We start from the raw sequence: 24,164 nt of genomic DNA on the forward strand, positions 1-24,164 counted from the left end.
TGTGCTCCTCCCGTCACTCTGGTTGGGTGCGCACAGTAAAAAGTGCTCTTGGCAGCTAGAGAGTGCCGCGTTGACCACTGCGCATGAAGAAATAAGCACCTGCAACGTTTGGTTTAGGTTTTAGGTGCATTTTTAATTTTATTGCTTAAATCGCATTTTCTCGACGAGCTGAGCACGTTTTCTGAAATGTGCTCCTGCCGCCACTCTGGTTGGGTGCGCACAGTAAAAAGTGCTCCTGGCAGCTAGAGAGTGCCGCGTTGACCACTGCGCATGAAGAAATAAGCACCTGCAACGTTTGATTTAGGTTTTAGGTGCATTTTTAATCTTATTGCTTAAATCGCGTTTTCTCGACGAGCTGAGCACGTTTTCTGAAATGTGCTCCTCCCGTCACTCTGGTTGGGTGCGCATAGTAAAAAGTGCTCTTGGCAGCTAGGGAGTGCCGCGTTGACCACTGCACATGAAGAAATAAGCACCTGCAACGTTTGGTTTAGGTTTTAGGTGCATTTTTAATTTTATTGCTTAAATCGCATTTTCTCGACGAGCTGAGCACGTTTTCTGAAATGTGCTCCTCCCGTCACTCTGGTTGGGTGCGCATAGTAAAAAGTGCTCCTGGCAGCTAGGGAGTGCCGCGTTGACCACTGCGCACAAAGAAATAAGCACCTGCAACGTTTGGTTTAGGTTTTAGGTGCATTTTAAATTTTATTGCTTAAATAGCATTTTCTCGACGAGCTGAGCACGTTTTCTGAAATGTGCTCCTCCCGTCGCTCTGGTTGTGCGCGCATAGTAAAAAGTGCTCCTGGCAGCTAGAGAGTGCCGCGTTGACCACTGCACATGAAGAAATAAGCACCTGCAACGTTTGGTTTAGGTTTTAGGTGCATTTTTAATTTTATTGCTTAAATCGCATTTTCTCGACGAGCTGAGCACGTTTTCTGAAATATGCTCCTCCCGTCACTCTGGTTGGGTGCGCACAGTAAAAAGTGCTCCTGGCAGCTAGGGAGTGCCGCGTTGAGCACTGCGCACGAAGAAATAAGCACCTGTAACGTTTGGTTTAGGTTTTAGGTGCATTTTTAATTTTATTGCTTAAATTGCATTGTCTCGACGAGCTGAGCACGTTTTCTGAAATGTGCTCCTCCCGTCACTCTGGTTGGGTGCGCACAGTAAAAAGTGCTCCTGGCAGCTAGGGAGTGCCGCGTTGAGCACTGCGCACGAAGAAATAAGCACCTGCAACGTTTGGTTTAGGTTTTAGGTGCATTTTTAATTTTATTGCTTAAATCGCATTTTCTCGACGAGCTGAGCACGTTTTCTGAAATGTGCTCCTCCCGTCACTCTGGTTGGGTGCGCACAGTAAAAAGTGCTCTTGGCAGCTAGAGAGTGCCGCGTTGACCACTGCGCATGAAGAAATAAGCACCTGCAACGTTTGGTTTAGGTTTTAGGTGCATTTTTAATTTTATTGCTTAAATTGCATTTTCTCGACGAGCTGAGCACGTTTTCTGAAATGTGCTCCTCCCGTCGCTCTGGTTGGGCGCGCATAGTAAAAAGTGCTCCTGGCAGCTAGGGAGTGCCGCGTTGAGCACTGCGCACGAAGAAATAAGCACCTGCAACGTTTGGTTTAGGTTTTAGGTGCATTTTTAATTTTATTGCTTAAATCGCATTTTCTCGACAAGCTGAGCACGTTTTCTGAAATGTGCTCCTCCCGTCGCTCTGGTTGGGTGCGCACAGTAAAAAGAGCTCCTGGCAGCTAGGGAGTGCCGCGTTGACCACTGCGCACGAAGAAATAAGCACCTGCAACGTTTGGTTTAGGTTTTAGGTGCATTTTTAATTTTATTGCTTAAATCGCGTTCTCTCGACGAGCTGAGCACGTTTTCTGAAATGTGCTCCTCCCGTCGCTCTGGTTGGGTGCGCGTAGTAAAAAGTGCTCCTGGCAGCTAGAGAGTGCCGCGTCGACCACTGCGCATGAAGAAATAAGCACCTGCAACGTTTGGTTTAGATTTTAGGTGCATTTTTAATCTTATTGCTTAAATCGCATTTTCTCGACGAGCTGAGCACGTTTTCTGAAATGTGCTCCTCCCGTCGCTGTGGTTGGGTGCGCGTAGTAAAAAGTGCTCCTGGCAGCTAGAGAGTGCCGCGTTGACCACTGCGCATGAAGAAATAAGCACCTGCAACGTTTGGTTTAGGTTTTAGGTGCATTTTTAATTTTATTGCTTAAATCGCATTTTCTCGACGAGCTGAGCACGTTTTCTGAAATGTGCTCCTCCCGTCGCTCTGGTTGGGTGCGCACAGTAAAAAGAGCTCCTGGCAGCTAGGGAGTTCCGCGTTGACCACTGCGCACGAAGAAATAAGCACCTGCAACGTTTGGTTTAGGTTTTAGGTGCATTTTTTATTTTATTGCTTAAATCGCATTCTCTCGACGAGCTGAGCACGTTTTCTGAAATGTGCTCCTCCCGTCGCTCTGGTTGGGTGCACACAGTAAAAAGAGCTCCTGGCAGCTAGGGAGTGCCGCGTTGACCACTGCGCTCGAAGAAATAAGCACCTGCAACGTTTGGTTTAGGTTTTAGGTGCATTTTTTATTTTATTGCTTAAATCGCATTCTCTCGACGAGCTGAGCACGTTTTCTGAAATGTGCTCCTCCCGTCGCTGTGGTTGGGTGCGCGTAGTAAAAAGTGCTCCTGACAGCTAGAGAGTGCCACGTTGACCACTGCGCATGAAGAAATAAGCACCTGCAACGTTTGGTTTAGGTTTTAGGTGCATTTTTAATTTTATTGCTTAAATCGCATTTTCTCGACGAGCTGAGCACGTTTTCTGAAATGTGCTCCTCCCGTCGCTCTGGTTGGGTGCGCACAGTAAAAAGAGCTCCTGGCAGCTAGGGAGTTCCGCGTTGACCACTGCGCACGAAGAAATAAGCACCTGCAATGTTTGGTTTAGGTTTTAGGTGCATTTTTAATTTTATTGCTTAAATCGCATTCTCTCGACGAGCTGAGCACGTTTTCTGAAATGTGCTCCTCCCGTCGCTCTGGTTGGGTGCGCACAGTAAAAAGTGCTCTTGGCAGCTCGGGAGTGCCGCGTTGACCACTGCGCATGAAGAAATAAGCACCTGCAACGTTTGGTTTAGGTTTTAGGTGCATTTTTAATTTTATTGCTTAAATCGAATTTTCTCGACGAGCTGAGCACGTTTTCTGAAATGTGCTCCTCCCGTCGCTCTGGTTGGGCGCGCATAGTAAAAAGTGCTCCTGGCAGCTAGAGAGTGCCGCGTTGACCACTGCGCAAGAAGAAATAAGAACCTGCAACGTTTGGTTTAGGTTTTAGGTGCATTTTTAATTTTATTGCTTAAATCGCATTTTCTCGACAAGCTGAGCACGTTTTCTGAAATGTGCTCCTCCCGTCGCTCTGGTTGGGTGCGCACAGTAAAAAGAGCTCCTGGCAGCTAGGGAGTGCCGCGTTGAGCACTGCGCACGAAGAAATAAGCACCTGCAACGTTTGGTTTAGGTTTTAGGTGCATTTTTAATTTTATTGCTTAAATCGCATTTTCTCGACGAGCTGAGCACGTTTTCTGAAATGGGCTCCTCCCGTCGCTCTGGTTGGGTGCGCACAGTAAAAAGAGCTCCTGGCAGCTAGGGAGTTCCGCGTTGACCACTGCGCACGAAGAAATAAGCACCTGCAACGTTTGGTTTAGGTTTTAGGTGCATTTTTAATCTTATTGCTTAAATCGCATTTTCTCGACGAGCTGAGCACGTTTTCTGAAATGTGCTCCTCCCGTCACTCTGGTTGGGTGCGCACAGTAAAAAGTGCTCTTGGCAGCTAGAGAGTGCCGCGTTGACCACTGCGCATGAAGAAATAAGCACCTGCAACGTTTGGTTTAGGTTTTAGGTGCATTTTTAATCTTATTGCTTAAATCGCATTTTCTCGACGAGCTGAGCACGTTTTCTGAAATGTGCTCCTCCCGTCACTCTGGTTGGGTGCGCATAGTAAAAAGTGCTCTTGGCAGCTAGAGAGTGCCGCGTTGACCACTGCGCACAAAGAAATAAGCACCTGCAACGTTTGGTTAAGGTTTTGGGTGCATTTTTAATTTTATTGCTTAAATCGCATTTTCTCGACGAGCTGAGCACGTTTTCTGAAATGTGCTCCTCCCGTCACTCTGGTTGGGTGCGCACAGTAAAAAGTGCTCCTGGCAGCTAGGGAGTTCCGCGTTGACCACTGCGCACGAAGAAATAAGCACCTGCAACGTTTGGTTTAGGTTTTAGCTGCATTTTTAATTTTATTGCTTAAATCGCATTTTCTCGACGAGCTGAGCACGTTTTCTGAAATGTGCTCCTCCCGTCGCTCTGGTTGGGTGCGCACAGTAAAAAGAGCTCCTGACAGCTAGGGAGTTCCGTGTTGACCACTGCGCACGAAGAAATAAGCACCTGCAACGTTTGGTTTAGGTTTTAGGTGCATTTTTAATTTTATTGCTTAAATCGCATTTTCTCGACGAGCTGAGCACGTTTTCTGAAATGTGCTCCTCCCGTCGCTCTGGTTGGGCGCGCATAGTAAAAAGTGCTCCTGGCAGCTAGAGAGTGCCGCGTTGACCACTGCGCAAGAAGAAATAAGAACCTGCAACGTTTGGTTTAGGTTTTAGGTGCATTTTTAATTTTATTGCTTAAATCGCATTTTCTCGACAAGCTGAGCACGTTTTCTGAAATGTGCTCCTCCCGTCGCTCTGGTTGGGTGCGCACAGTAAAAAGAGCTCCTGGCAGCTAGGGAGTGCCGCGTTGACCACTGCGCACGAAGAAATAAGCACCTGCAACGTTTGGTTTAGGTTTTAGGTGCATTTTTAATTTTATTGCTTAAATCGCATTCTCTCGACGAGCTGAGCACGTTTTCTGAAATGTGCTCCTCCCGTCGCTCTGGTTGGGTGCGCGTAGTAAAAAGTGCTCCTGGCAGCTAGAGAGTGCCGCGTTGACCACTGCGCATGAAGAAATAAGCACCTGCAACGTTTGGTTTAGGTTTTAGGTGCATTTTTAATCTTATTGCTTAAATCGCATTTTCTCGACGAGATGAGCACGTTTTCTGAAATGTGCTCCTCCCGTCACTCTGGTTGGGTGCGCACAGTAAAAAGTGCTCTTGGCAGCTAGAGAGTGCCGCGTTGACCTTTGCGCATGAAGAAATAAGCACCTGCAACGTTTGGTTTAGGTTTTAGGTGCATTTTTAATTTTGTTGCTTAAATCGCATTTTCTCGACGAGCTGAGCACGTTTTCTGAAATGTGCTCCTCCCGTCACTCTGGTTGGGTGCGCACAGTAAAAAGTGCTCCTGGCAGCTAGGGAGTTCCGCGTTGACCACTGCGCACGAAAAAATAAGCACCTGCAACGTTTGGTTTAGGTTTTAGCTGCATTTTTAATTTTATTGCTTAAATCGCATTTTCTCGACGAGCTGAGCACGTTTTCTGAAATGTGCTCCTCCCGTCGCTCTGGTTGGGTGCGCACAGTAAAAAGAGCTCCTGGCAGCTAGGAAGTTCCGCGTTGACCACTGCGCACGAAGAAATAAGCACCTGCAACGTTTGGTTTAGGTTTTAGGTGCATTTTTAATTTTATTGCTTAAATCGCATTCTCTCGACGAGCTGAGCACGTTTTCTGAAATGTGCTCCTCCCGTCGCTCTGGTTGGGTGCGCACAGTAAAAAGTGTTCTTGGCAGCTCGGGAGTGCCGCGTTGACCACTGCACACGAAGAAATAAGCACCTGCAACGTTTGGTTTAGGTTTTAGGTGCATTTTTTATTTTATTGCTTAAATCGCATTCTCTCGACGAGCTGAGCGCGTTTTCTGAAATGTGCTCCTCCCGTCGCTCTAGTTGGGTGTGCGTAGTAAAAAGTCGTCCTGGCAGCTAGAAAGTGCCGCGTTGACCACTGCGCATGAAGAAATAAGCACCTGCAACGTTTGGTTTAGGTTTTAGGGGCATTTTTAATTTTATTGCTTGAATCGCATTTTCTCGACGAGCTGAGCACGTTTTCTGAAATGTGCTCCTCCCGTCACTCTGGTTGGGTGCGCACAGTAAAAAGTGCTCCTGGCAGCTAGGGAGTTCCGCGTTGACCACTGCGCACGAAAAAATAAGCACCTGCAACGTTTGGTTTAGGTTTTAGCTGCATTTTTAATTTTATTGCTTAAATCGCATTTTCTCGACGAGCTGAGCACGTTTTCTGAAATGTGCTCCTCCCGTCGCTCTGGTTGGGTGCGCACAGTAAAAAGAGCTCCTGGCAGCTAGGGAGTGCCGCGTTGACCACTGCGCACGAAGAAATAAGCACCTGCAACGTTTGGTTTAGGTTTTAGGTGCATTTTTTATTTTATTGCTTAAATCGCATTCTCTCGACGAGCTGAGCACGTTTTCTGAAATGTGCTCCTCCCGTCGCTCTGGTTGGGTGCGCGTAGTAAAAAGTGCTCCTGGCAGCTAGAGAGTGCCGCGTCGACCACTGCGCATGAAGAAATAAGCACCTGCAACGTTTGGTTTAGGTTTTAGGTGCATTTTTAATCTTATTGCTTAAATCGCATTTTCTCGACGAGCTGAGCACGTTTTCTGAAATGTGCTCCTCCCGTCACTCTGGTTGGGTGCGCACAGTAAAAAGTGCTCTTGGCAGCTAGAGAGTGCCGCGTTGACCACTGCGCATGAAGAAATAAGCACCTGCAACGTTTGGTTTAGGTTTTAGGTGCATTTTTAATTTTATTGCTTAAATCGCATTTTCTCGACGAGCTGAGCACGTTTTCTGAAATGTGCTCCTCCCGTCACTCTGGTTGGGTGCGCACAGTAAAAAGTGCTCCTGGCAGCTAGGGAGTGCCGCGTTGAGCACTGCGCACGAAGAATTAAGCACCTGCAACGTTTGGTTTAGGTTTTAGGTGCATTTTTAATTTTATTGCTTAAATCGCATTTTCTCGACGAGCTGAGCACGTTTTCTGAAATGTGCTCCTCCCGTCGCTCTGGTTGGGTGCGCACAGTAAAAAGAGCTCCTGGCAGCTAGGGAGTTCCGCGTTGACCACTGCGCACGAAGAAATAAGCACCTGCAATGTTTGGTTTAGGTTTTAGGTGCATTTTTAATTTTATTGCTTAAATCGCATTCTCTCGACGAGCTGAGCACGTTTTCTGAAATGTGCTCCTCCCGTCGCTCTGGTTGGGTGCGCACAGTAAAAAGTGCTCTTGGCAGCTCGGGAGTGCCGCGTTGACCACTGCGCATGAAGAAATAAGCACCTGCAACGTTTGGTTTAGGTTTTAGGTGCATTTTTAATTTTATTGCTTAAATCGCATTTTCTCGACGAGCTGAGCACGTTTTCTGAAATGTGCTCCTCCCGTCGCTCTGGTTGGGTGCGCACAGTAAAAAGTGCTCCTGGCAGCTAGAGAGTGCCGCGTTGACCACTGCGCAAGAAGAAATAAGAACCTGCAACGTTTGGTTTAGGTTTTAGGTGCATTTTTAATTTTATTGCTTAAATCGCATTTTCTCGACAAGCTGAGCACGTTTTCTGAAATGTGCTCCTCCCGTTGCTCTGGTTGGGTGCGCACAGTAAAAAGAGCTCCTGGCAGCTAGGGAGTGCCGCGTTGAGCACTGCGCACGAAGAAATAAGCACCTGCAACGTTTGGTTTAGGTTTTAGGTGCATTTTTAATTTTATTGCTTAAATCGCATTTTCTCGACGAGCTGAGCACGTTTTCTGAAATGGGCTCCTCCCGTCGCTCTGGTTGGGTGCGCACAGTAAAAAGAGCTCCTGGCAGCTAGGGAGTTCCGCGTTGACCACTGCGCACGAAGAAATAAGCACCTGCAACGTTTGGTTTAGGTTTTAGGTGCATTTTTAATCTTATTGCTTAAATCGCATTTTCTCGACGAGCTGAGCACGTTTTCTGAAATGTGCTCCTCCCGTCACTCTGGTTGGGTGCGCACAGTAAAAAGTGCTCTTGGCAGCTAGAGAGTGCCGCGTTGACCACTGCGCATGAAGAAATAAGCACCTGCAACGTTTGGTTTAGGTTTTAGGTGCATTTTTAATCTTATTGCTTAAATCGCATTTTCTCGACGAGCTGAGCACGTTTTCTGAAATGTGCTCCTCCCGTCACTCTGGTTGGGTTGCGCATAGTAAAAAGTGCTCTTGGCAGCTAGAGAGTGCCGCGTTGACCACTGCGCACAAAGAAATAAGCACCTGCAACGTTTGGTTTAGGTTTTGGGTGCATTTTAAATTTTATTGCTTAAATCGCATTTTCTCGACGAGCTGAGCACGTTTTCTGAAATGTGCTCCTCCCGTCACTCTGGTTGGGTGCGCACAGTAAAAAGTGCTCCTGGCAGCTAGGGAGTTCCGCGTTGACCACTGCGCACGAAGAAATAAGCACCTGCAACGTTTGGTTTAGGTTTTAGCTGCATTTTTAATTTTATTGCTTAAATCGCATTTTCTCGACGAGCTGAGCACGTTTTCTGAAATGGGCTCCTCCTGTCGCTCTGGTTGGGTGCGCACAGTAAAAAGAGCTCCTGGCAGCTAGGGAGTTCCGCGTTGACCACTGCGCACGAAGAAATAAGCACCTGCAACGTTTGGTTTAGGTTTTAGGTGCATTTTTAATCTTATTGCTTAAATCGCATTTTCTCGACGAGCTGAGCACGTTTTCTGAAATGTGCTCCTCCCGTCACTCTGGTTGGGTGCGCACAGTAAAAAGTGCTCTTGGCAGCTAGAGAGTGCCGCGTTGACCACTGCGCATGAAGAAATAAGCACCTGCAACGTTTGGTTTAGGTTTTAGGTGCATTTTTAATCTTATTGCTTAAATCGCATTTTCTCGACGAGCTGAGCACGTTTTCTGAAATGTGCTCCTCCCGTCACTCTGGTTGGGTTGCGCATAGTAAAAAGTGCTCTTGGCAGCTAGAGAGTGCCGCGTTGACCACTGCGCACAAAGAAATAAGCACCTGCAACGTTTGGTTTAGGTTTTGGGTGCATTTTAAATTTTATTGCTTAAATCGCATTTTCTCGACGAGCTGAGCACGTTTTCTGAAATGTGCTCCTCCCGTCACTCTGGTTGGGTGCGCACAGTAAAAAGTGCTCCTGGCAGCTAGGGAGTTCCGCGTTGACCACTGCGCACGAAGAAATAAGCACCTGCAACGTTTGGTTTAGGTTTTAGCTGCATTTTTAATTTTATTGCTTAAATCGCATTTTCTCGACGAGCTGAGCACGTTTTCTGAAATGGGCTCCTCCTGTCGCTCTGGTTGGGTGCGCACAGTAAAAAGAGCTCCTGGCAGCTAGGGAGTTCCGCGTTGACCACTGCGCACGAAGAAATAAGCACCTGCAACGTTTGGTTTAGGTTTTAGGTGCATTTTTAATCTTATTGCTTAAATCGCATTTTCTCGACGAGCTGAGCACGTTTTCTGAAATGTGCTCCTCCCGTCACTCTGGTTGGGTGCGCACAGTAAAAAGTGCTCTTGGCAGCTAGAGAGTGCCGCGTTGACCACTGCGCATGAAGAAATAAGCACCTGCAACGTTTGGTTTAGGTTTTAGGTGCATTTTTAATCTTATTGCTTAAATCGCATTTTCTCGACGAGCTGAGCACGTTTTCTGAAATGTGCTCCTCCCGTCACTCTGGTTGGGTGTGCATAGTAAAAAGTGCTCTTGGCAGCTAGAGAGTGCCGCGTTGACCACTGCGCACAAAGAAATAAGCACCTGCAACGTTTGGTTTAGGTTTTGGGTGCATTTTTAATTTTATTGCTTAAATCGCATTTTCTCGACGAGCTGAGCACGTTTTCTGAAATGTGCTCCTCCCGTCACTCTGGTTGGGTGCGCACAGTAAAAAGTGCTCCTGGCAGCTAGGGAGTTCCGCGTTGACCACTGCGCACGAAGAAATAATCACCTGCAACGTTTGGTTTAGGTTTTAGCTGCATTTTTAATTTTATTGCTTAAATCGCATTTTCTCGACGAGCTGAGCACGTTTTCTGAAATGTGCTCCTCCCGTCGCTCTGGTTGGGTGCGCACAGTAAAAAGAGCTCCTGGCAGCTAGGGAGTTCCGCGTTGACCACTGCGCACAAAGAAATAAGCACCTGCAACGTTTGGTTTAGGTTTTAGGTGCATTTTTAATTTTATTGCTTAAATCGCATTCTCTCGACGAGCTGAGCACGTTTTCTGAAATGTGCTCCTCCCGTCGCTCTGGTTGGGTGCGCACAGTAAAAAGTGCTCTTGGCAGCTCGGGAGTGCCGCGTTGACCACTGCGCATGAAGAAATAAGCACCTGCAACGTTTGGTTTAGGTTTTAGGTGCATTTTTAATTTTATTGCTTAAATCGCATTTTCTCGACGAGCTGAGCACGTTTTCTGAAATGTGCTCCTCCCGTCGCTCTGGTTGGGCGCGCATAGTAAAAAGTGCTCCTGGCAGCTAGAGAGTGCCGCGTTGACCACTGCGCAAGAAGAAATAAGAACCTGCAACGTTTGGTTTAGGTTTTAGGTGCATTTTTAATTTTATTGCTTAAATCGCATTTTCTCGACAAGCTGAGCACGTTTTCTGAAATGTGCTCCTCCCGTCACTCTGGTTGGGTGCGCACAGTAAAAAGTGCTCCTGGCAGCTAGGGAGTTCCGCGTTGACCACTGCGCACGAAGAAATAAGCACCTGCAACGTTTGGTTTAGGTTTTAGGTGCATTTTTAATTTTATTGCTTGAATCGCATTCTCTCGACGAGCTGAGCACGTTTTCTGAAATGTGCTCCTCCCGTCGCTCTGGTTGGGTGCGCACAGTAAAAAGTGCTCTTGGCAGCTCGGGAGTGCCGCGTTGACCACTGCGCATGAAGAAATAAGCACCTGCAACGTTTGGTTTAGGTTTTAGGTGCATTTTTAATTTTATTGCTTAAATCGCATTTTCTCGACGAGCTGAGCACGTTTTCTGAAATGTGCTCCTCCCGTCGCTCTGGTTGGGCGCGCATAGTAAAAAGTGCTCCTGGCAGCTAGGGAGTGCCGCGTTGAGCACTGCGCACGAAGAAATAAGCACCTGCAACGTTTGGTTTAGGTTTTAGGTGCATTTTTAATTTTATTGCTTAAATCGCATTTTTTCGACAAGCTGAGCACGTTTTCTGAAATGTGCTCCTCCCGTCGCTCTGGTTGGGTGCGCACAGTAAAAAGAGCTCCTGGCAGCTAGGGAGTGCCGCGTTGACCACAGCGCACGAAGAAATAAGCACCTGCAACGTTTGGTTTAGGTTTTAGGTGCATTTTTAATTTTATTGCTTAAATCGCGTTCTCGCGACGAGCTGAGCACGTTTTCTGAAATGTGCTCCTCCCGTTGCTCTGGTTGGGCGCGCATAGTAAAACGTGCTCCTGGCAGCTAGAGAGTGCCGCGTTGACCACTGCGCATGAAGAAATAAGCACCTGCAACGTTTGGTTTAGGTTTTAGGTGCATTTTTAATTTTATTGCTTAAATCGCATTTTCTCGACGAGCTGAGCACGTTTTCTGAAATGTGCTCCTCCCGTCACTCTGGTTGGGTGCGCACAGTAAAAAGTGCTCCTGGCAGCTAGGGAGTGCCGCGTTGACCACTGCGCTCGAAGAAATAAGCACCTGCAACGTTTGGTTTAGGTTTTAGGTGCATTTTTTTATTTTATTGCTTAAATCGCATTCTCTCGACGAGCTGAGCACGTTTTCTGAAATGTGCTCCTCCCGTCGCTCTGGTTGGGTGCGCGTAGTAAAAAGTGCTCCTGGCAGCTAGAGAGTGCCGCGTTGACCACTGCGCATGAAGAAATAAGCACCTGCAACGTTTGGTTTAGGTTTTAGGTGCATTTTTAATCTTATTGCTTAAATCGCATTTTCTCGACGAGCTGAGCACGTTTTCTGAAATGTGCTCCTCCCGTCACTCTGGTTGGGTGCGCACAGTAAAAAGTGCTCTTGGCAGCTAGAGAGTGCCGCGTTGACCACTGCGCATGAAGAAATAAGCACCTGCAACGTTTGGTTTAGGTTTTAGGTGCATTTTTAATTTTATTGCTTAAATCGCATTTTCTCGACGAGCTGAGCACGTTTTCTGAAATGTGCTCCTGCCGCCACTCTGGTTGGGTGCGCACAGTAAAAAGTGCTCCTGGCAGCTAGAGAGTGCCGCGTTGACCACTGCGCATGAAGAAATAAGCACCTGCAACGTTTGATTTAGGTTTTAGGTGCATTTTTAATCTTATTGCTTAAATCGCGTTTTCTCGACGAGCTGAGCACGTTTTCTGAAATGTGCTCCTCCCGTCACTCTGGTTGGGTGCACATAGTAAAAAGTGCTCTTGGCAGCTAGGGAGTGCCGCGTTGACCACTGCACATGAAGAAATAAGCACCTGCAACGTTTGGTTTAGGTTTTAGGTGCATTTTTAATTTTATTGCTTAAATCGCATTTTCTCGACGAGCTGAGCACGTTTTCTGAAATGTGCTCCTCCCGTCACTCTGGTTGGGTGCGCACAGTAAAAAGTGCTCTTGGCAGCTAGAGAGTGCCGCGTTGACCACTGCGCATGAAGAAATAACCACCTGCAACGTTTGGTTTAGGTTTTAGGTGCATTTTTAATTTTATTGCTTAAATCGCATTTTCTCGACGAGCTGAGCACGTTTTCTGAAATGTGCTCCTCCCGTCGCTCTGGTTGTGCACGCATAGTAAAAAGTGCTCCTGGCAGCTAGAGAGTGCCGCGTTGACCACGGCACATGAAGAAATAAGCACCTGCAACGTTTGGTTTAGGTTTTAGGTGCATTTTTAATTTTATTGCTTAAATCGCATTTTCTCGACGAGCTGAGCACGTTTTCTGAAATATGCTCCTCCCGTCACTCTGGTTGGGTGCGCACAGTAAAAAGTGCTCCTGGCAGCTAGGGAGTGCCGCGTTGAGCACTGCGCACGAAGAAATAAGCACCTGCAACGTTTGGTTTAGGTTTTAGGTGCATTTTTAATTTTATTGCTTAAATTGCATTGTCTCGACGAGCTGAGCACGTTTTCTGAAATGTGCTCCTCCCATCACTCTGGTTGGGTGCGCACAGTAAAAAGTGCTCCTGGCAGCTAGGGAGTGCCGCGTTGAGCACTGCGCACGAAGAAATAAGCACCTGCAACGTTTGGTTTAGGTTTTAGGTGCATTTTTAATTTTATTGCTTAAATCGCATTTTCTCGACGAGCTGAGCACGTTTTCTAAAATGTGCTCCTCCCGTCACTCTGGTTGGGTGCGCACAGTAAAAAGTGCTCTTGGCAGCTAGAGAGTGCCGCGTTGACCACTGCGCATGAAGAAATAAGCACCTGCAACGTTTGGTTTAGGTTTTAGGTGCATTTTTAATTTTATTGCTTAAATCGCATTTTCTCGACGAGCTGAGCACGTTTTCTGAAATGTGCTCCTCCCGTCACTCTGGTTGGGTGCGCACAGTAAAAAGTGCTCCTGGCAGCTAGGGAGTGCCGCGTTGAGCACTGCGCACGAAGAAATAAGCACCTGCAACGTTTGGTTTAGGTTTTAGGTGTATTTTTAATTTTATTGCTTAAATCGCATTTTCTCGACGAGCTGAGCACGTTTTCTGAAATGGGCTCCTCCCGTCGCTCTGGTTGGGTGCGCACAGTAAAAAGAGCTCCTGGCAGCTAGGGAGTTCCGCGTTGACCACTGCGCACGAAGAAATAAGCACCTGCAACGTTTGGTTTAGGTTTTAGGTGCATTTTTAATTTTATTGCTTAAATCGCATTTTCTCGACGAGCTGAGCACGTTTTCTGAAATGTGCTCCTCCCGTCACTCTGGTTGGGTGCGCATAGTAAAAAGTGCTCTTGGCAGCTAAAGAGTGCCGCGTTGACCACTGCGCACGAAGAAATAAGCACCTGCAACGTTTGGTTTAGGTTTTAGGTGCATTTTTAATTTTATTGCTTAAATTGCATTTTCTCGACGAGCTGAGCACGTTTTCTGAAATGTGCTCCTCCCGTCGCTCTGGTTGGGCGCGCATAGTAAAAAGTGCTCCTGGCAGCTAGAGAGTGCCGCGTTGACCACTGCGCAAGAAGAAATAAGAACCTGCAACGTTTGGTTTAGGTTTTAGGTGCATTTTTAATTTTATTGCTTAAATCGCATTTTCTCGACAAGCTGAGCACGTTTTCTGAAATGTGCTCCTCCCGTCGCTCTGGTTGGTTGCGCACAGTAAAAAGAGCTCCTGGCAGCTAGGGAGTGCCGCGTTGACCACTGCGCACGAAGAAATAAGCACCTGCAACGTTTGGTTTAGGTTTTAGGTGCATTTTTAATTTTATTGCTTAAATCGCATTTTCTCGACGAGCTGAGCACGTTTTCTGAAATGTGCTCCTCCCGTCGCTCTGGTTGGGCGCGCATAGTAAAAAGTGCTCCTGGCAGCTAGAGAGTGCCGCGTTGACCACTGCGCAAGAAGAAATAAGAACCTGCAACGTTTGGTTTAGGTTTTAGGTGCATTTTTAATTTTATTGCTTAAATCGCATTTTCTCGACAAGCTGAGCACGTTTTCTGAAATGTGCTCCTCCCGTCGCTCTGGTTGGGTGCGCACAGTAAAAAGAGCTCCTGGCAGCTAGGGAGTGCCGCGTTGACCACTGCGCACGAAGAAATAAGCACCTGCAACGTTTGGTTTAGGTTTTAGGTGCATTTTTAATTTTATTGCTTAAATCGCATTCTCTCGACGAGCTGAGCACGTTTTCTGAAATGTGCTCCTCCCGTCGCTCTGGTTGGGTGCGCGTAGTAAAAAGTGCTCCTGGCAGCTAGAGAGTGCCGCGTTGACCACTGCGCATGAAGAAATAAGCACCTGCAACGTTTGGTTTAGGTTTTAGGTGCATTTTTAATCTTATTGCTTAAATCGCATTTTCTCGACGAGCTGAGCACGTTTTCTGAAATGTGCTCCTCCCGTCGCTGTGGTTGGGTGCGCGTAGTAAAAAGTGCTCCTGGCAGCTAGAGAGTGCCGCGTTGACCACTGCGCATGAAGAAATAAGCACCTGCAACGTTTGGTTTAGGTTTTAGGTGCATTTTTAATTTTATTGCTTAAATCGCATTTTCTCGACGAGCTGAGCACGTTTTCTGAAATGTGCTCCTCCCGTCGTTCTGGTTGGGTGCGCACAGTAAAAAGAGCTCCTGGCAGCTAGGGAGTGCCGCGTTGACCACTGCGCACGAAGAAATAAGCACCTGCAACGTTTGGTTTAGGTTTTAGGTGCATTTTTTATTTTATTGCTTAAATCGCATTCTCTCGACGAGCTGAGCACGTTTTCTGAAATGTGCTCCTCCCGTCGCTCTGGTTTGGTGCGCGTAGTAAAAAGTGCTCCTGGCAGCTAGAGAGTGCCGCGTCGACCACTGCGCATGAAGAAATAAGCACCTGCAACGTTTGGTTTAGATTTTAGGTGCATTTTTAATCTTATTGCTTAAATCGCATTTTCTCGACGAGCTGAGCACGTTTTCTGAAATGTGCTCCTCCCGTCGCTGTGGTTGGGTGCGCGTAGTAAAAAGTGCTCCTGGCAGCTAGAGAGTGCCGCGTTGACCACTGCGCATGAAGAAATAAGCACCTGCAACGTTTGGTTTAGGTTTTAGGTGCATTTTTAATTTTATTGCTTAAATCGCATTCTCTCGACGAGCTGAGCACGTTTTCTGAAATGTGCTCCTCCCGTCGCTCTGGTTGGGTGCGCACAGTAAAAAGAGCTCCTGGCAGCTAGGGAGTTCCGCGTTGACCACTGCGCACGAAGAAATAAGCACCTGCAACGTTTGGTTTAGGTTTTAGGTGCATTTTTTATTTTATTGCTTAAATCGCATTCTCTCGACGAGCTGAGCGCGTTTTCTGAAATGTGCTCCTCCCGTCGCTCTAGTTGGGTGTGCGTAGTAAAAAGTCGTCCTGGCAGCTAGAAAGTGCCGCGTTGACCACTGCGCATGAAGAAATAAGCACCTGCAACGTTTGGTTTAGGTTTTAGGGGCATTTTTAATTTTATTGCTTGAATCGCATTTTCTCGACGAGCTGAGCACGTTTTCTGAAATGTGCTCCTCCCGTCTCTCTGGTTGGGTGCGCACAGTAAAAAGTGCTCTTGGCAGCTAGGGAGTGCCGCGTTGACCACTGCGCATGAAGAAATAAGCACCTGCAACGTTTGGTTTAGGTTTTAGGTGCATTTTTAATTTTATTGCTTAAATCGCATTTTCTCGACGAGCTGAGCACGTTTTCTGAAATGTGCTCCTCCCGTCGTTCTGGTTGGGTGCGCACAGTAAAAAGAGCTCCTGGCAGCTAGGGAGTGCCGCGTTGACCACTGCGCACGAAGAAATAAGCACCTGCAACGTTTGGTTTAGGTTTTAGGTGCATTTTTTATTTTATTGCTTAAATCCCATTCTCTCGACGAGCTGAGCACGTTTTCTGAAATGTGCTCCTCCCGTCGCTCTGGTTGGGTGCGCGTGGTAAAAAGTGCTCCTGGCAGCTAGAGAGTGCCGCGTCGACCACTGCGCATGAAGAAATAAGCACCTGCAACGTTTGGTTTAGGTTTTAGGTGCATTTTTAATCTTATTGCTTAAATCGCATTTTCTCGACGAGCTGAGCACGTTTTCTGAAATGTGCTCCTCCCGTCACTCTGGTTGGGTGCGCACAGTAAAAAGTGCTCTTGGCAGCTAGAGAGTGCCGCGTTGACCACTGCGCATGAAGAAATAAGCACCTGCAACGTTTGGTTTAGGTTTTAGGTGCATTTTTAATTTTATTGCTTAAATCGCATTTTCTCGACGAGCTGAGCACGTTTTCTGAAATGTGCTCCTCCCGTCACTCTGGTTGGGTGCGCACAGTAAAAAGTGCTCCTGGCAGCTAGGGAGTGCCGCGTTGAGCACTGCGCACGAAGAAATAAGCACCTGCAACGTTTGGTTTAGGTTTTAGGTGCATTTTTAATTTTATTGCTTAAATCGCATTTTCTCGACGAGCTGAGCACGTTTTCTGAAATGTGCTCCTCCCGTCGCTCTGGTTGGGTGCGCACAGTAAAAAGAGCTCCTGGCAGCTAGGGAGTGCCGCGTTGACCACTGCGCACGAAGAAATAAGCACCTGCAACGTTTGGTTTAGGTTTTAGGTGCATTTTTTATTTTATTGCTTAAATCGCATTCTCTCGACGAGCTGAGCACGTTTTCTGAAATGTGCTCCTCCCGTCGCTCTGGTTGGGTGCGCGTAGTAAAAAGTGCTCCTGGCAGCTAGAGAGTGCCGCGTCGACCACTGCGCATGAAGAAATAAGCACCTGCAACGTTTGGTTTAGGTTTTAGGTGCATTTTTAATCTTATTGCTTAAATCGCATTTTCTCGACGAGCTGAGCACGTTTTCTGAAATGTGCTCCTCCCGTCACTCTGGTTGGGTGCGCACAGTAAAAAGTGCTCTTGGCAGCTAGAGAGTGCCGCGTTGACCACTGCGCATGAAGAAATAAGCACCTGCAACGTTTGGTTTAGGTTTTAGGTGCATTTTTAATTTTATTGCTTAAATCGCATTTTCTCGACGAGCTGAGCACGTTTTCTGAAATGTGCTCCTCCCGTCACTCTGGTTGGGTGCGCACAGTAAAAAGTGCTCCTGGCAGCTAGGGAGTGCCGCGTTGAGCACTGCGCACGAAGAATTAAGCACCTGCAACGTTTGGTTTAGGTTTTAGGTGCATTTTTAATTTTATTGCTTAAATCGCATTTTCTCGACGAGCTGAGCACGTTTTCTGAAATGTGCTCCTCCCGTCGCTCTGGTTGGGTGCGCACAGTAAAAAGAGCTCCTGGCAGCTAGGGAGTTCCGCGTTGACCACTGCGCACGAAGAAATAAGCACCTGCAATGTTTGGTTTAGGTTTTAGGTGCATTTTTAATTTTATTGCTTAAATCGCATTCTCTCGACGAGCTGAGCACGTTTTCTGAAATGTGCTCCTCCCGTCGCTCTGGTTGGGTGCGCACAGTAAAAAGTGCTCTTGGCAGCTCGGGAGTGCCGCGTTGACCACTGCGCATGAAGAAATAAGCACCTGCAACGTTTGGTTTAGGTTTTAGGTGCATTTTTAATTTTATTGCTTAAATCGCATTTTCTCGACGAGCTGAGCACGTTTTCTGAAATGTGCTCCTCCCGTCGCTCTGGTTGGGCGCGCATAGTAAAAAGTGCTCCTGGCAGCTAGAGAGTGCCGCGTTGACCACTGCGCAAGAAGAAATAAGAACCTGCAACGTTTGGTTTAGGTTTTAGGTGCATTTTTAATTTTATTGCTTAAATCGCATTTTCTCGACAAGCTGAGCACGTTTTCTGAAATGTGCTCCTCCCGTCGCTCTGGTTGGGTGCGCACAGTAAAAAGAGCTCCTGGCAGCTAGGGAGTGCCGCGTTGAGCACTGCGCACGAAGAAATAAGCACCTGCAACGTTTGGTTTAGGTTTTAGGTGCATTTTTAATTTTATTGCTTAAATCGCATTTTCTCGACGAGCTGAGCACGTTTTCTGAAATGGGCTCCTCCCGTCGCTCTGGTTGGGTGCGCACAGTAAAAAGAGCTCCTGGCAGCTAGGGAGTTCCGCGTTGACCACTGCGCACGAAGAAATAAGCACCTGCAACGTTTGGTTTAGGTTTTAGGTGCATTTTTAATCTTATTGCTTAAAGCGCATTTTCTCGACGAGCTGAGCACGTTTTCTGAAATGTGCTCCTCCCGTCACTCTGGTTGGGTGCGCACAGTAAAAAGTGCTCTTGGCAGCTAGAGAGTGCCGCGTTGACCACTGCGCATGAAGAAATAAGCACCTGCAACGTTTGGTTTAGGTTTTAGGTGCATTTTTAATCTTATTGCTTAAATCGCATTTTCTCGACGAGCTGAGCACGTTTTCTGAAATGTGCTCCTCCCGTCACTCTGGTTGGGTTGCGCATAGTAAAAAGTGCTCTTGGCAGCTAGAGAGTGCCGCGTTGACCACTGCGCACAAAGAAATAAGCACCTGCAACGTTTGGTTTAGGTTTTGGGTGCATTTTTAATTTTATTGCTTAAATCGCATTTTCTCGACGAGCTGAGCACGTTTTCTGAAATGTGCTCCTCCCGTCACTCTGGTTGGGTGCGCACAGTAAAAAGTGCTCCTGGCAGCTAGGGAGTTCCGCGTTGACCACTGCGCACGAAGAAATAAGCACCTGCAACGTTTGGTTTAGGTTTTAGCTGCATTTTTAATTTTATTGCTTAAATCGCATTTTCTCGACGAGCTGAGCACGTTTTCTGAAATGGGCTCCTCCCGTCGCTCTGGTTGGGTGCGCACAGTAAAAAGAGCTCCTGGCAGCTAGGGAGTTCCGCGTTGACCACTGCGCACGAAGAAATAAGCACCTGCAACGTTTGGTTTAGGTTTTAGGTGCATTTTTAATCTTATTGCTTAAATCGCATTTTCTCGACGAGCTGAGCACGTTTTCTGAAAGTGCTCCTCCCGTCACTCTGGTTGGGTGCGCACAGTAAAAAGTGCTCTTGGCAGCTAGAGAGTGCCGCGTTGACCACTGCGCATGAAGAAATAAGCACCTGCAACGTTTGGTTTAGGTTTTAGGTGCATTTTTAATCTTATTGCTTAAATCGCATTTTCTCGACGAGCTGAGCACGTTTTCTGAAATGTGCTCCTCCCGTCACTCTGGTTGGGTGCGCATAGTAAAAAGTGCTCTTGGCAGCTAGAGAGTGCCGCGTTGACCACTGCGCACAAAGAAATAAGCACCTGCAACGTTTGGTTTAGGTTTTGGGTGCATTTTTAATTTTATTGCTTAAATCGCATTTTCTCGACGAGCTGAGCACGTTTTCTGAAATGTGCTCCTCCCGTCACTCTGGTTGGGTGCGCACAGTAAAAAGTGCTCCTGGCAGCTAGGGAGTTCCGCGTTGACCACTGCGCACGAAGAAATAATCACCTGCAACGTTTGGTTTAGGTTTTAGCTGCATTTTTAATTTTATTGCTTAAATCGCATTTTCTCGACGAGCTGAGCACGTTTTCTGAAATGTGCTCCTCCCGTCGCTCTGGTTGGGTGCGCACAGTAAAAAGAGCTCCTGGCAGCTAGGGAGTTCCGCGTTGACCACTGCGCACAAAGAAATAAGCACCTGCAACGTTTGGTTTAGGTTTTAGGTGCATTTTTAATTTTATTGCTTAAATCGCATTCTCTCGACGAGCTGAGCACGTTTTCTGAAATGTGCTCCTCCCGTCGCTCTGGTTGGGTGCGCACAGTAAAAAGTGCTCTTGGCAGCTCGGGAGTGCCGCGTTGACCACTGCGCATGAAGAAATAAGCACCTGCAACGTTTGGTTTAGGTTTTAGGTGCATTTTTAATTTTATTGCTTAAATCGCATTTTCTCGACGAGCTGAGCACGTTTTCTGAAATGTGCTCCTCCCGTCGCTCTGGTTGGGCGCGCATAGTAAAAAGTGCTCCTGGCAGCTAGAGAGTGCCGCGTTGACCACTGCGCAAGAAGAAATAAGAACCTGCAACGTTTGGTTTAGGTTTTAGGTGCATTTTTAATTTTATTGCTTAAATCGCATTTTCTCGACAAGCTGAGCACGTTTTCTGAAATGTGCTCCTCCCGTCGCTCTGGTTGGGTGCGCACAGTAAAAAGAGCTCCTGGCAGCTAGGGAGTGCCGCGTTGACCACTGCGCACGAAGAAATAAGCACCTGCAACGTTTGGTTTAGGTTTTAGGTGCATTTTTAATTTTATTGCTTAAATCGCATTCTCTCGACGAGCTGAGCACGTTTTCTGAAATGTGCTCCTCCCGTCGCTCTGGTTGGGTGCGCATAGTAAAAAGTGCTCCTGGCAGCTAGAGAGTGCCGCGTTGACCACTGCGCATGAAGAAATAAGCACCTGCAACGTTTGGTTTAGGTTTTAGGAGCATTTTTAATTTTATTGCTTAAATCGCATTTTCTCGACGAGCTGAGCACGTTTTCTGAAATGTGCTCCTCCCGTCACTCTGGTTGGGTGCGCATAGTAAAAAGTGCTCTTGGCAGCTAGAGAGTGCCGCGTTGACCACTGCGCACAAAGAAATAAGCACCTGCAACGTTTGGTTTAGGTTTTGGGTGCATTTTTAATTTTATTGCTTAAATCGCATTTTCTCGACGAGCTGAGCACGTTTTCTGAAATGTGCTCCTCCCGTCACTCTGGTTGGGTGCGCACAGTAAAAAGTGCTCCTGGCAGCTAGGGAGTGCCGCGTTGAGCACTGCACACGAAGAAATAAGCACCTGCAACGTTTGGTTTAAGTTTTAGCTGCATTTTTAATTTTATTGCTTAAATCGCATTTTCTCGACGAGCTGAGCACGTTTTCTGAAATGTGCTCCTCCCGTCGCTCTGGTTGGGTGCGCACAGTAAAAAGAGCTCCTGGCAGCTAGGGAGTTCCGCGTTGACCACTGCGCACGAAGAAATAAGCACCTGCAACGTTTGGTTTAGGTTTTAGGTGCATTTTTAATTTTATTGCTTGAATCGCATTCTCTCGACGAGCTGAGCACGTTTTCTGAAATGTGCTCCTCCCGTCGCTCTGGTTGGGTGCGCACAGTAAAAAGTGCTCTTGGCAGCTCGGGAGTGCCGCGTTGACCACTGCGCATGAAGAAATAAGCACCTGCAACGTTTGGTTTAGGTTTTAGGTGCATTTTTAATTGTATTGCTTAAATCGCATTTTCTCGACGAGCTGAGCACGTTTTCTGAAATGAGCTCCTCCCGTTGCTCTGGTTGGGCGCGCATAGTAAAAAGTGCTCCTGGCAGCTAGGGAGTGCCGCGTTGAGCACTGCGCACGAAGAAATAAGCACCTGCAACGTTTGGTTTAGGTTTTAGGTGCATTTTTAATTTTATTGCTTAAATCGCATTTTCTCGACAAGCTGAGCACGTTTTCTGAAATGTGCTCCTCCCGTCGCTCTGGTTGGGTGCGCACAGTAAAAAGAGCTCCTGGCAGCTAGGGAGTGCCGCGTTGACCACAGCGCACGAAGAAATAAGCACCTGCAACGTTTGGTTTAGGTTTTAGGTGCATTTTTAATTTTATTGCTTAAATCGCGTTCTCTCGACGAGCTGAGCACGTTTTCTGAAATGTGCTCCTCCCGTTGCTCTGGTTGGGCGCGCATAGTAAAACGTTCTCCTGGCAGCTAGAGAGTGCCGCGTTGACCACTGCGCATGAAGAAATAAGCACCTGCAACGTTTGGTTTAGGTTTTAGCTGCATTTTTAATTTTATTGCTTAAATCGCATTTTCTCGACGAGCTGAGTAGTTTTCTGAAATGTGCTCCTCCCGTCGCTCTGGTTGGGTGCGCACAGTAAAAAGAGCTCCTGGCAGCTAGGGAGTGCCGCGTTGACCACTGCGCACGAAGAAATAAGCACCTGCAACGTTTGGTTTAGGTTTTAGGTGCATTTTTAATTTTATTGCTTAAATCGCATTCTCTCGACGAGCTGAGCACGTTTTCTGAAATGTGCTCCTCCCGTCGCTCTGGTTGGGTGCGCGTAGTAAAAAGTGCTCCTGGCAGCTAGAGAGTGCCGCGTTGACCACTGCGCATGAAGAAATAAGCACCTGCAACGTTTGGTTTAGGTTTTAGGTGCATTTTTAATCTTATTGCTTAAATCGCATTTTCTCGACGAGCTGAGCACGTTTTCTGAAATGTGCTCCTCCCGTCGCTGTGGTTGGGTGCGCGTAGTAAAAAGTGCTCCTGGCAGCTAGAGAGTGCCGCGTTGACCACTGCGCATGAAGAAATAAGCACCTGCAACGTTTGGTTTAGGTTTTAGGTGCATTTTTAATTTTATTGCTTAAATCGCATTTTCTCGACGAGCTGAGCACGTTTTCTGAAATGTGCTCCTCCCGTCGTTCTGGTTGGGTGCGCACAGTAAAAAGAGCTCCTGGCAGCTAGGGAGTGCCGCGTTGACCACTGCGCACGAAGAAATAAGCACCTGCAACGTTTGGTTTAGGTTTTAGGTGCATTTTTTATTTTATTGCTTAAATCGCATTCTCTCGACGAGCTGAGCACGTTTTCTGAAATGTGCTCCTCCCGTCGCTCTGGTTTGGTGCGCGTAGTAAAAAGTGCTCCTGGCAGCTAGAGAGTGCCGCGTCGACCACTGCGCATGAAGAAATAAGCACCTGCAACGTTTGGTTTAGATTTTAGGTGCATTTTTAATCTTATTGCTTAAATCGCATTTTCTCGACGAGCTGAGCACGTTTTCTGAAATGTGCTCCTCCCGTCGCTGTGGTTGGGTGCGCGTAGTAAAAAGTGCTCCTGGCAGCTAGAGAGTGCCGCGTTGACCACTGCGCATGAAGAAATAAGCACCTGCAACGTTTGGTTTAGGTTTTAGGTGCATTTTTAATTTTATTGCTTAAATCGCATTCTCTCGACGAGCTGAGCACGTTTTCTGAAATGTGCTCCTCCCGTCGCTCTGGTTGGGTGCGCACAGTAAAAAGAGCTCCTGGCAGCTAGGGAGTTCCGCGTTGACCACTGCGCACGAAGAAATAAGCACCTGCAACGTTTGGTTTAGGTTTTAGGTGCATTTTTTATTTTATTGCTTAAATCGCATTCTCTCGACGAGCTGAGCGCGTTTTCTGAAATGTGCTCCTCCCGTCGCTCTAGTTGGGTGTGCGTAGTAAAAAGTCGTCCTGGCAGCTAGAAAGTGCCGCGTTGACCACTGCGCATGAAGAAATAAGCACCTGCAACGTTTGGTTTAGGTTTTAGGGGCATTTTTAATTTTATTGCTTGAATCGCATTTTCTCGACGAGCTGAGCACGTTTTCTGAAATGTGCTCCTCCCGTCTCTCTGGTTGGGTGCGCACAGTAAAAAGTGCTCTTGGCAGCTAGGGAGTGCCGCGTTGACCACTGCGCATGAAGAAATAAGCACCTGCAACGTTTGGTTTAGGTTTTAGGTGCATTTTTAATTTTATTGCTTAAATCGCATTTTCTCGACGAGCTGAGCACGTTTTCTGAAATGTGCTCCTCCCGTCGTTCTGGTTGGGTGCGCACAGTAAAAAGAGCTCCTGGCAGCTAGGGAGTGCCGCGTTGACCACTGCGCACGAAGAAATAAGCACCTGCAACGTTTGGTTTAGGTTTTAGGTGCATTTTTTATTTTATTGCTTAAATCGCATTCTCTCGACGAGCTGAGCACGTTTTCTGAAATGTGCTCCTCCCGTCGCTCTGGTTGGGTGCGCGTAGTAAAAAGTGCTCCTGGCAGCTAGAGAGTGCCGCGTCGACCACTGCGCATGAAGAAATAAGCACCTGCAACGTTTGGTTTAGGTTTTAGGTGCATTTTTAATCTTATTGCTTAAATCGCATTTTCTCGACGAGCTGAGCACGTTTTCTGAAATGTGCTCCTCCCGTCACTCTGGTTGGGTGCGCACAGTAA

Source organism: Syngnathus floridae, chromosome 4, assembly GCF_059516105.1.
Source record: "Syngnathus floridae isolate MCC-2025c chromosome 4, RoL_Sflo_1.0, whole genome shotgun sequence".
In the NCBI taxonomy this organism is placed as follows: Eukaryota; Metazoa; Chordata; class Actinopteri; order Syngnathiformes; family Syngnathidae; genus Syngnathus; species Syngnathus floridae.